Raw genomic sequence first — 13527 nt, 5'->3', positions numbered from 1 at the left:
GTAACGGCACATGCAGCGGGTGTGTGTCCCACCCCTGCTTTAACCGCATGAGGAGAAACTGCTGGAGAAGACAGAGAGACCAAATAATTGTCCACAAGAACACTGCAGAGGAACTAGGGAATTCTAAATGATAGTCTGGCTGAAAAGGACTGCTCTGGATCAGAAAGTGTCGTAGGCTGACCTGCATTCTTAGGACACTTCCTCAAGTGTCTGGCTGCTGGGACTTCGGGGTGGGATGACATCCAGGGGAAATGCTTGTAGAGCAGAGACACAGTGATCATCCTGTTTGGAGATCTGCTTCAGGGTCCCTTTAAATAGGGGCTCCTAACAGCTGGGTCAGCAGGCCCTAAGCAGGACGAGTAACTTGGAATACTGAGGCGCTCACTGCTCCAGGGGAAGGGATAGCTGGGAGTGAATGGAGCTCAGCCGACGGGTTGAGAACTGACCTCAGTGAAAGAATGCCACCTCACCCAAGGTCCTGTCACACCCAAAGGGCAGCCCACATCCAATGAGGGGTCAGTGTCAGGGTGTACTTGACCTGCTTGCCTGAAGAGAGCAACTCTGAGTGCCCCGTCCCAGCTCCAAAGGGCCACGGGGTCCACCAAGGCCCTTGTCACAGTTCAGCTTCTTCTTGGAGAGCAACTCTGAGTGCCCCGTCCCAGCTCCAAAGGGCCACGGGGTCCACCAAGGCCCTTGTCACAGTTCAGCTTCTCCTTGGCCCCGTCCTGTTTCCTTCGCTCCTCCATGGTGCTAATCCTAACAGCTGTCCCCGGAATTCCTACAGGCCAGCCTCCATCTGAGAGCCTGTTTCCAGGCCCAGGCCTAAGAAACCTTCCCATCTGAGCTTCTGTCATAAGAAGGTTGACTTGGAAGATAGATGGATGGGTAGATGGTTGGGTAAGTGGATGGATGGTTGGATGGTTGGATGGATGGATGGATGGATGGATGGATAGAAAGATGATTGATAGATAGATAGATAGATAGATAGATAGATAGATAGATAGATGATAGATAGATGGCAGATAGAAGAGGGGGATGGGTAGAAGCAGAGAGGCACACAGAGAACACAGGAAGCAGAAGTCCACAAGGCAGCAGAAGCACAGGACAGTAGAAGCCGTGAGTGTGCCGCAGCCACAGGATGGAGGAAAAGGCAGGTTAGTGGAGGCAACAGGAGAAGCTCCGTTCTGCAGACAGCACGACTTGATAAAGGTTCATTATCCACTCCTATAGGGGTGACTATCGGAGCTTTTATTTTCCTTTTTAAAAAATGTTCAATTGCAGTGAGATCCACATACAGAAACTCCACCGTCTTGCCCACTTTCTGGTGCACATGCAGTTCTACCAGAGCCTTTAGTTTCCTCACTCCTTCACGGGCCCGGCATCTGGAGGGAGTCTCTGCTTCTGCAAGACCCCAGCCCAGAGCGCGGGGGTAAGAACAGAGGCCCGGAGATAACAGACCTGAGCACGAATCCTCACCCTGCACCTTTCTATTCATGGAACTGTGGGCCGGTTCATTGACCAGGTGAGCCTCGATGTGGTCATCAGTGTGGCGGGGTGGGGTGCGCAGGACGGCACAGTGACTGAGAAACGCACCAGACTGGACTCCGGCGCACGCAGACACGGGATCCTGGGCACGGTCCTTCTGTCCCTGAGCCTCAGAGGTCTCACCCGTAAAGGGGGAAATAATGGTGTCTTCCTCATCACTCTTGACAAGCACCAAATGACATCATCCTTGCAGCGCTCCTAACGCTGTGTGTTCTTAATCACCAGGAGCTAATTCAGTGTGGAGCTTATGAGCTCTGGTTAAAATGGCCAGAGTTGAATTAGCAATGTGTGTGGGTTTTTTAAAGGTGTTTCTTCAGAGGGAAGGAATAAGGCCAAGAAAAAAAAAATAACCTAGGTAGCAGGAAGGGATCTCCCTGCCACTTTCAGGGTGGAAAAAAAGGAAAAAAAAGAAAAGCCACCGTCCACATGTTAAAAGCCACTGTGGTACAAATCAAGGTCTGCCCTCCCTCCGTTCCTCCTGTGCAGCAGCCGTGGCTCGAGGCCAAGTTCAGGATTTAGGTGGAAGCTTCTGCCTGAGCTTCCAGGCGGGGACTCCTCGTGGCCCCTGATTTGGGAGCAATAAGTAAGGCTCAGAGGCAATGGCCTTGGAGAGGCAGCAGTCTGGCTGAGTGGCGGGTGGAGGGAAGGAAGGCCCCGCTGAGGGAGGAGTCTGCATTTCTGCTCCCCTCGCCATGAACACCATGAACAGCCGCAGAGCTAGGAAGCCGCTCTGCCTGGGCTCAGCCTTCTCCCTCCTGCCACACCCCAAACGTCTTTCCCCCAATTGTTTCTTCTCCGCGGACCCTTTGCAGCTTAATACATAAACATGGAGAAGCATGTCATGGGCACATCTCCACTCTGTCACTGTATGTGATGGCACATCACCGACCCCTTAGTCCAGGGGTCCCCAAACTTTTTACACAGGGGGCCAGTTCACTGTCCCTCAGACCATTGGAGGGCTGGACTATAAAAAAAAAAACCTATGAACAAATCCCTATGCACTCTGCACATATCTTATTTTAAAGTAAAAAAAACAAAATGGGAACAAATACAATATTTAAAATAAAGAACAAGTAAATTTAAATCAACAAACTGACCAGTATTTCAATGGGAACTATGGGCCTGCTTTTGGCTAATGAGATGGTGGTGCCCCTTCTGGAAGTGTGGCAGGCCGGATAAATGGCCTCAGGGGGCCGCATGTGGCCCGCGGGCCGTAGTTTGGGGACCCCTGCCTTAGTCTGTCCTGTGTCTGCCAATCTCTGTTTCTCCATCTCTCTGTGTCACACTCGCTCTCTTGCCGCCCACCTCTGTTGTTCCTTTGTCTCCATTTATGTCCCTCTGTCATCTTTCTCTCTGGTGTTTTCCGGTTGCCCCTTCTGTCTCTCTTGAACTGCGTTCATCTCTCTATTTTGCCCCAGCTCCTGCCGTTCGGCGTCCTTCACCTCTCATTCTCCCTATAGCCCCCTGTTCCCTTTATTTCTTGGTCTCACCAGTTGCCTCTCCTGTGTGTCTCTCTCAGTTCAGGAGAGAGGACAGGTGCGCTCCGGTCTGGCAAATTTCCTTGCCTCAGGGTCTTGCACCGAATCCAGGGCTGACTCAGCCACCTGGTATCGGCTCAAAAAGTGCTGAGTGAAGGAAAGGCAGCCAGCAGGTCTGGCCTGCCAAGTGGCACCCCCCTGCCCCCAGGCCAGTCTTTCCTGGGAAGGGCCACCTCTCCTCCTCCATCACTGTCAGGATAGACAGCACAAGAACTTGATAGGCCGCCAAGCCCTCTGACTCGTCAGTGCCGTGGGCCTGTCCGCCCCAGCCAGGCCAGTAGAGGCAGAGGCAGAGCCCTGGAGTCCTGGAGTCCTGCTGGGGCTTCGAGGCTTGCGTTCCCGTGAGCTGGGTGACGGGCAGTGGGAGGCGCAGGAAGAGGTGCCTGGCATACACACAGACCTAGGGGGCAGGAGCTGAGAGTTCGATTTTCGATCTGCTGACCCAGTGCAAGTCTCATGCCTTCTGAGTCTCTCAACTTCTCGTCTATAAAATGCGGCTTTTAAGCAAATGTTTAAGAATATGGCTCTTGGACAGTCATGCCCATGTTCACCCGGGCTGACAATCAGGATGCCTCTGTTCGGCCACGTGAGCTGCTAAAATGTTGATGTCATTCCCCTACTGGGTGGGGTTACTTCTCTGAATTCCCCAGACTACCTCTTGGCTCCCCCTCCTTCTCATCCCTATAAAATAGAAGCTAAAGTATTTACACCTGGCGCAGCAACTTTTCATTCTGATTGGATGTTGCCTATGCTTTCCAGGCTGTCCTTTTCTGCTGTTTAAGGCACTCGGTCTAGGCTAGGGTATTTTGCTGTAGCAGCCCCAACTGACTAAGACAGGGATCATGTGACTGATTCTGACCAATGGGCTTTGAGTGGAAATGATGGGACTCCTTTCCCTGTTTATGTTTAGTTGCTGATGTAAGGCCCTCAAGCCTCTCGTACCCCGTTGTGGGTGGTGAGGAGCCACCATGAGCTTGACCCTCATTGAAAATGTCATGTGAGCCAGAAATAAACCTTCGTGCTTCTGAAGAACTAAAATCGATGGTTGTTTGTTCCGGGAGAGTAGCTCAGCCTGAAAAATCAGCATTTGATGATGACCACAACATATAAATATTTCATTTCTTGCGTGATATGCGGTATTGGTGTTTTTCTTTGTGGGAGGTTACATTTATTCAGTTTTTATAATTAGCACACATGGTGGTTTTTATACAGGATCTCAGTTAATCCCCCATAGGAAATCACTCCTTCATCTGCATCCATTCAAATGCACTGAGTGCCACCAGGAGCTAGGCATGGGAACACAACAGTGAAGGAAGTGGATACAGCTGGCCCTAACCTCGTGGGGCTTGGTCTAATGCAAGGTAGGGTGTTGAAGCCGATGTAATCAAACAGTCTAATAAAAGAGTGTACCCACACGCTGGGATTGGGACTCTGAGAAAAGGAATGTTGTTCTGTGAATTTGAATCACAGGAAATCTAATCCAGACTGAGAGTGGGAGTCTGGTATGAGGAAATGCCCCCAAGACTTTTTCTGAAGTCTGAAGTCAGGTAAGCCTAGGCTAATGGCATTATCACTCCATTTTACTGTTGAGAAAGCTGATTTTCTTATGGTGGCAGAATCAGAATTTAAACCAAACTCTGTCTAACTCCAAAGCCAATTTCCTTATCGAATCCCCATACCGTAGATGTATTTTTATATTCAGAATAAAAGGAGATTAAACTGGTATTGAATAAACTGGAACGGTTGGGTTTGAGATGTTTCCAACATCACCCAGGTGCATGCGTGAATAGACATATTTTAAATGTTTGAGTAAATATATTTGGGGTGGAGTAAAATATGCCATTGCCCAAGTCACTTAGAAAAGAAATAGAAAAAAAAAATAAAAATACAAAGGTAGAGAACTACAAGCAGCATCAGCTAAACCAGCAATAAAAACAGCAATTAGAATCCATTTTCGAGCCACAATCATAAAGCCCAACCCCCACACCCCCACATCTCTTCAAGACAGATGATAAGTTAATTTCTAGCTCCTTGCAATTCATATTGTCTGTTCTCCAAAGGAATTCGACAGCACAGCATATCAGTATGGATAATTATACCATGTTTCTAAAGCATTATGTAAGTAAAAATTGCTGTTGGAGGAACAGGAGAGTTGTAGCAAAAATAAGGAGGCAGAGCTGTAGGATGGAAAAAAAGGAAGAAAACTGGCACTCAAGATTTTCCTCCACCCCAACTCCACCTTTCTAGACTCTGATTAAGCTAATAGCCACCCTCATTAATTCTCATCGAGACACACGCACGCACACCTACATACACAAACACACACAGAGAAACACAGCCTTAGAGCATAGCCGTTTACCAGCTGTTTATCTTTGGTTGCAAGCAACAGAAACTGACATAGCAGAAAACCTCCCTCAAAGGCAGGTTGGTTTTTGTTAGGAAAGGGAAATAAAAAACAGGCAGCCAAAAAAAAAAAAAAAGAAAAAGAAAGAAATGCCTACATCCAGTTGCTGCTCCATTTTGCAGATGGAGACTCAGAGGTTCATCTAGCCACCTGCAGAGCCAGGATGCCACCTTAGGTCCCCCGGGCTCTAAATACGGGGCACTTCCCACCAAAACTCATACATTGTGCTCCTTAGGACCTCTTGACCTCTCTGTATCTCTTTCCCCAAAAAACAAGTGTAAGGGCAAGATAGTTGTTTTATGTTTGTTTTTGTTTTTGTTTTTGAGAGAGGAAGGAGGAGAAAGACAGGAACATTAAAGCTGCTCCTGTATGTGTCCTGACCGGGGCACTCGAACCAGCAACCTCCGATCTCAGCGATGAGAGTCCAATGAACGGAGCTGTCCAGCCAGCGCTGTTTTTTTATTTTTTCATTTATTGATTCTTAGAGAGATAGAGAGAGTAAGGGAGAGAGAGAGGAGGGGGAAGGGAAGCATTAACTTGTTGTTCCACTCAGTCATGTACTCACTGGTTGATTCTCATGTGTTCCCTGACAGGGGATCGAACCCACAACCTTGTCCTTTCAGGAAGATTCTCTTAACCAACTGAGCTAATCGGCCAGGGGCCCAGGACAGTAGTTTTATCAGGGGTCAGACTTGCACTGCACCATGGTGGTGTCTCTAGCTTTCTCTGGCTCCTTCACCGTTGTCTTTCACAAGCACGTACACTAATAATATCCTCGATCCTGTCTTCTTGATTTCTGCTTCTCAGAGGACTGGATCTAATGCAAGGGAGGCCAGAAGTAGATGGAGAGACCAGGCAGTAAGTTGGGGACTGGAGCCTGGCTCACCTGCTCCCCATAGGGGAAGACAATGGCCTCCTGGTTGATAAACAGCATGGGTAGATAGTCTCTGTCAAAAGCTGGTGGCTGAATTGCTAAAAATTGCAGTGCTGGTGACCTGGGAAAGTGTCCTAAGGAAAGGAGATGCTGGAGCAAGAGCAGTGATATAGGCGGTTGGAAAGCTCACGTTGTTCCCAGTCAATGGATAAATAAGTTGTGGTATTGAATACAATAGGGTCTCGCAGAGCCACGACAAAGAATGAAGCTTACACAAGAACAGGACGGAAGAATCGCACAAATAAAATGTTGACTAAAAGAAGCGAGACTCACAGAAGATATAGTTCATGTGAGTCTATTTATATGAAGTTCAAAACCATGGAATCTACTGTGACAGAGACCAGGATAATGGCGCCCTGGGGCTGGGGAGGTAGAGAGATAGAGAGAGTAAGGGAAGTGTTGACTGGAAGAGGGCATGAAGGGGGTGGGGTTCTGCTGGAAACTCTTTTTTAAATTTTGATCCATTATGATGTATAAATACAAATTCGTTATTTGTTGGACACTTAAAATTTGTGTACTTTATCATGTAATCATTATGATTAATGAAGTTTAGAATGCAATAAAAAGGTGAGAGAGCACACACCAGAATGTTATTATTGGTTATCTCTGCTTGGTGAACTTAATGAGAATTTGAAAATCCTTCCTTACAAATTTCTGCATTTTCTAAAATTTACTCTAAACAGTATGTTTGTCAGGAAGCAAAAACAATACAAGTTATTCTTCAGAAAGGTAATATTTCAGGCAGTGAGTTTACGAACTTCACACTGATGTCAGGCCCTGGGCATTTGGCATGCAAAACTGGTATCATGAACTGTCCAGGATGCAGAAATATTACTCTTTGTCCTGGTTTTGCCCAATTCATCACAATCCTACAGCAATAACAGCATTGACAATGCCATTGAGTAACTCTCCCGGTGGTAAATGTTCTCTAGAAGTTAAAACTTGAGGCTGTAATTTGGAATCCAAAAGCCATGCCACTTGAAGTATTTACACCCACTGTACATTGTTCCTTTAAAAATACCCACAATACTTCCAGTCAAACCACAATTATAGACCTGTAAATGCAAAGCCGCTATTACATCTGGGCAAATACCTCAATCCCACTTGCATTTTAATAGTTGTTTGCTGATACTGAAGTTGCTAATGCTTTTGTTGCCCCTTAATGACTATTCTTAGCAAACAAATTTTGTGCCTTACAATTAGTGATTTTCTTCTTAATTATGGCTTTCTATAATTTTCACATGCAATGACAAAAAATTCATGCTTTTCCCAAGAACTAGCTTATTCGTTAATGAATATTTGTCTAATAACAGCCTTTTAGATACCTGTCAAAATCAAAGGCAACACTCAGAGAAGAGAGAGGTTGCTTTCACATTAACATTCAAAATTAATTTCTGGGTAGGGGTTTGGGAGTGAGATGTAGAGGACATAATTTTTCCCCAAAAGCTTAAAATAGATATTCTTCTAGAGTCCACTTAGAATTGTTAAGTATTTCTTTCTCTCCACCCTCCCAATCCATTTGTACCTTTTTCTTTGCCTGTGAAATATTACCAACCAGTGGAATTCAAACTCGAGAATGGGAAAGGATTCATCTCTGCAGTTACAGTCTGGTAATTTTAATATTGCTATATAATCAGCTATCAAGGTATTTAATTCTCCACCAAGGCCTGACCTGTGGTGATGCGGTGGACAAAGCATCAACCTAGAACACTGAGGTCTCTGGTTCGAAACCTTGGACTTATCCTATCAAGGCTCAGACAAGAAACAACTACTACTACGAGTTGATGATTTCCGCTTCTCGCCCGTCTTTCTCTCTCCCTCCCTCCCTCTCTCTTTAAAATTCAATAAATTTTAAAAAATAATAATTCTCCACCAAGGGCTAGCTTATTTTTTTTTAAGGACTGGAAGATGTTCATGGGTCTCGAACAAGCAAGAACAGTTGGTAGGCAAATGGGCTTTGATGCGAAGAAAGCTAAAGCCAGCCCAAGGGTTGCATTATTCAATTTCACTTCCACACACCCCACCGGCCCCGCCCCTCCCTGCCCAGAAGTACTTGGGATGCACCATTGCTTTTGTTGCTAAGGACACACTGACCTAGAACAAATCTCCTACCTGTTCATTGGTTTTTGAACCATAAATATGGCACGCTGGGAATGGAGCAGAATCTAATATCGTCCCCCCCCCAAACAAGCATTCTTATTCTCTCTGGCAGATGCAGTCTGGTGCACTCCGCTGGGTCTGTTAATAATATGGAGGGAAAGAGAACTTCATCAAAAAGTAGTGACTCATTTTTCTCATCCAGTACAATCCATAAAAGATTTAGGCAGGACCTAAACAATTTACATCTTAAATATTCATGCCCTAGTCCCAGCCCTGAAATGACATTTAAATTGTGTCTGGGGAATTTGTGGGGAGCTAACGGCCATGACCCACTTTGGAGGGCTTCGGAGACCAGGGGAGAGAGATGAATATTGAGACCATTTTCCATTTCAGAGATTTATGAGGGCGCAAGTGAAATTCGTTCTTGCTCCCAGACACCCTCCCTGGGAAAAGAAACATTGTCCGAATCAAGTAAACAAGGCCGTGGGCATCAGCAAAGGCTGTGGGGGTGTAGTAAATAGTGAGTGGTCCTGAAGTTTCTCAGATGGGTTCTTTGAAAGCAGGAGTTCTCAACCTCACAACTGTTGACATTTTAGGTTGACAATTCCTCACTGTGGGGGCTATTTTTGCAATTCAGGGTATTTAGGCACCTCCCTGACCTCTACCCCTTAGATGCAGTTGCAGATTTGACAACCAAGAATGTCTCCAGACATTGCCAAATGTTGGGGGCAGGGAGGAAGGAAGGTTCTTAGGTTAAGAACCACTGTTTTAAAGACAAACAAGGCTTTTGTCCCTGCTTTATACTAAACTCAATGAATTAACTTTTTTGGACCTTTTTTTTTCTTTCTGGCATATTTTTTATTGAGATATAATTGACATACAACATTATGTAAGTTTAAGGTATACAACCTGTTGATCTGGTACATTTACATATTGCAATATCATGTCACATAATTATAATTTCTTATTTGTGATGGGAACAATTAAGTAGTCCCTTAGCAACTTTAAAGTTTATAATCCAGTATTGTTGAGAATAATCATTAGGTTGTACATTCGATCTCCAGGACTTATTCATCTACTAGTTGCAAGTTTTACCTTAAACCACATGTCCCCAGTCTCCACACCCCACCTCAGCCCTTGGTAACCACAGTTCTACTCTGTGTCTATGAGTTCCACGTATAAATGAGATCATACAATATTTGTCTTTCTGTGTCTGACTTATCTCACTTAGCATAAAGCCCTCCGGGTTCATCCATGTTGTCACAAATGGTTTAGATTTCTTTCTTTCTGCTGGCTGAATAATATTCCATCACATATATGTATCTTTTGACTTTTTATTGAAGTATAACATGCATGAATCTTAAGAGTACCGCTCCATGAATTGTCATAAACGGAATACACGTGTGCTGCCAGAACCCGAGTCAAGAATCAATAAACACCAGGTCCCCAGAAGCCCACCTTGAACTGCTTCCTGTCCCTACCCTTCACTCACCCACACAGGGCTACCATGCTCCTGACTCCTGAGAGCACAGGTGAGTTTAGATTCAGCTACTTTTGGAGTAGAGGAAACCACAAGAAAAAGACTTCGGGGAAGGAATGAGCAAGCTATAGTCAATAATGCGGCCGAGGCATGGTGACAAGGGCAGGATCAGCCAGAGATGACGCTAGGAAGGTAAGGAGAAGCTAGATCGCGGCGGAGGCTTTGCACGATTTTCAGCATACAGCAGTTAGAGCTCATAGGGACTGTGGAGGGAAGTGAAATGATCTGGTTTGTTTGTTAGTAAAAAGAAATACAAAGGGAGCTAAATTACACTGGTCCAGCTCAGGGATGGCCCTGCAGTGGTCGGCAAACTCATTAGTCAACAGAGCCAAATATCAACAGTACAACGATTGAAATTTCTTCTGAGAGCCAAATTTTTTAAACTTAAACTATATAGGTAAGTACATTCCTTATCGAGGTAGCACCCACACGTGGTATTTTGTGGAGGAGCCACACTCAAGGGGCCAAAGAGCCACATGTGGCTCGCGAGCCGCAGTTTGCCAACCGGGGCTCTAGCGCAAGCTGGAGAGCAGCTGAGAGTCATCGTGGACAACCCTCCATCCATCCATTAAACTGCCTTCTTTTGCTTGGTATGTACTTATCCCCCATCCTCTTCTCTCTGGGTGTTTAAGGAGCCCCCATCTACTCTACTTGCCCAGAGCCAATGTCTTTGTCCTCCCCATCAAAACTTATTCTGTATCCCATTTGCTAGGTGGATGATTGAAGAATATAATAAAGCAATTGATGCTGAGGTGTTCGTGGCTGTTGACATGCAGGATGCTTGGTGTCATATATAATTGTTTTAAATTTCCATAGCAGTAAATGTTAATATTGCTACAAATCAAAGAGAATTAAAGACATGTCTATAGCCCCACCAAGGCAAAAATAATTATTGATAGTATTTGAATGTATATCTCTCAAGACTCTCTTATTCTTTGGAGGGTAGGGGAAGATGAATTACTCTTCCCCTAAAAAAAGTGTGATGGATAGTATTCTAGCCTGCTTAAAAGTATTTTGCGGTTCAAACATACATCCACAGGCTCCTTTTTTCTGGTTACAGTTTGTCATTGTATGGCAAGACAGTACCTGCATTTAGAAAGAGACTTTTATCTCCCTAACCCAAAGGAACAAAGTAACAAAAGTATCAAGCACTACCTAGGGGCAAGGTGGAGAAAAAGAAAAGGAATAGGAAGTTGTTTTTTCACTTTAAATCACAATATTAGATTGAAAAAGAAAAGAATAATTAGAAAACACCAAAAACTCTGAGCTCTTTTTTAAAAAGTCAACTCATAGGCTGATTTCATGGCACACAAAAGGTGACCTTGTTTAGCATGGAGGAGCTAGAGACCCTTCTTGAATCACCTTCTTGCTCTAAAAGAATCTCTTTTATCCACTTCTTGGAAAAGCCAATTAACTCATTCATTACTTGCCAACCATTTAATGAACACCTATTTGGCGAGTACTGCTCAAGGCACTTGGGGTACATCAGTGAAGAACACAAGAAAAGGTCCCTTCTTTTTTTTTTTTTTTTTTTTTTTTTTTCTGAAGCTGGAAACGGGGAGAGACAGTCAGACAGACTCCTGCATGCGCCCGACCGGGATCCACCCGGCATGCCCACCAGGGGGCAACGCTCTGCCCACCAGAGGGTGATGCTCTGCCCCTCCGGGGCGTCGCTCTGTTGCGACCAGAGCCACTCTAGCGCCTGGGGCAGAGGCCAAGGAGCCATCCCCAGCACCCGGGCCATCTTTGCTCCAATGGAGCCTCGCTGCAGGAGGGGAAGAGAGAGACAGAGAGGAAGGAGACGGGGAGGGGTGGAGAAGCAGATGGGTGCTTCTCCTGTGTGCCCTGGCCGGGAATCGAACCCGAGACTTCTGCACGCCAGGCCGACGCTCTACCACTGAGCCAAGCGGCCAGGGCCAAGAAAAGGTCCCTTCTTTCAAAGAGTTTAGGTTTTTGCAGTGGAGACAACGAACACATAAAATAAGTAAGTTTATAATGGGTTAAGTGACCCATGTTATGGAGGAAAGAAAAGGTAGGACAGAGCGAGGAGGATCAAGACCTTGTGAGAACATGAAGGAGAGGAAGGTCACGCTGTGCAAAGGGCCACATTTGAGCAAGGGACCAAAGGAGGTGAGCAAGTGAGGGGAAAACCAAGGGAAGTGTCCCAATGGGCGGCAACTACCAATGCAGAGATCCTGGGGTGGGCGGGACTTGACCTGTGCCCGGAGCGTAGTGAATGAGGGGACCTTAATAGGAGATAAGGTCAGGGAGGTGGTAGGGCACATTAGGGAGGACCTCGTGAGCCATTTTAAGGACCTTGGCTTTTTCTGTGGTCAAAATGGGGCAAAGGAATAGCATAATCTCATATTTGAACAGTCACTGGCTGCTGTGCTGGGAACACACTGAATAGAGACAGGGCAATGCAAGAAAATCAGTGAGGAGGGTATTGCTGTAATCCAATGCAAGATGATAGTGGCCAAGGCAAGGAAGGTGAAAAGTGGTTGAAATTTAGATATATTTTGAAGGAAGAGCCAACGTAGAAGTCATTGGTGACCTTCACGAAAGCATTTTCACTGTGTTGCTGGTGGCTAAAGCCTGACTGGAATAAGATGTTTTTTAATAGAAGGGGAAGAACTGAAATATAAGGAATATGTAAATATCTTCTGAATTTTGATACAAAGGGAAGAAACAAAGTGGTAGCTGATAGAGAAAATGGGGTCAAGAAAAGAAATGTTTGCCTGACCAGGTGGTGGCGCAGTGGATAGAGCGTTGGCCTGGGACTTAAGTGCTGGGTCGCTGTCTTGAGTGTGGGATCATAGACATGACCCCATGGTTGCTGGCTTGAGCCTAAAAGTCGCTGGCTTGAGCAAGGGGTCACTGGCTCAGCTAGAGCTCCCATCAAGGTACCTATGAGAAGCAATCAATGAACAACTAACATGTCGCAGCTATGAGTTAATGTTTCTCATCTCTCACCCTTCCTATTTGTCTGTCTCTCCCTAAAAAAAAAAAAAATAAATTTAAAAAATTTAAAAAAATTAATTTTAGCACATAGTGAGTGATTCTGTCCAAAGAGCACAGCATAGATAGAAAGGAAAAAAAGTAACTTTAAGTGGAGAAATATGACAAACATGTTGATAATATGGAATTTGATATGATATGACAAGAATAGCATTTTACCTCTGTGGTCTTCCCCCCAAAACATGTGACCTCAGCTTAATCATGAGAAAACATCAGGCAAATCCATATGGAGGGATATTTTACAAACTACCCAACTAATAATTATAGAAAACTGTCAAGATCATAAAAAAAGAAGGAAAATCTGAGAAACTGTCACAAACAAAGGGACATGACCACTAAATATAATGTGGTATCCTGGAACAGAAAAAGAACATTATAAGAAAATTAAGGAAATCTGAATAAACTGTGGATTTTAGTTAATAACAATGTATCAATGTTGGTTCATGAA

The 13527-nt window shown here is 45.1% G+C and overlaps 1 pseudogene; it reads right to left on the bottom strand.

The window, feature by feature from the left end:
• LOC136335711 (netrin receptor UNC5B-like) overlaps positions 1-6421 on the bottom strand; it is a 127373-nt pseudogene extending 120952 nt beyond the window's left edge.
• Between the last annotated feature and the right edge of the window lie 7106 nt (positions 6422-13527).

The sequence above is a fragment of the Saccopteryx bilineata genome, chromosome 4 (assembly GCF_036850765.1).
Source record: "Saccopteryx bilineata isolate mSacBil1 chromosome 4, mSacBil1_pri_phased_curated, whole genome shotgun sequence".
NCBI classification, from domain to species: Eukaryota; Metazoa; Chordata; class Mammalia; order Chiroptera; family Emballonuridae; genus Saccopteryx; species Saccopteryx bilineata.
Note: the sequence above shows the minus strand (reverse complement) of the source record. Positions and strands in the feature narration are given on the sequence as shown.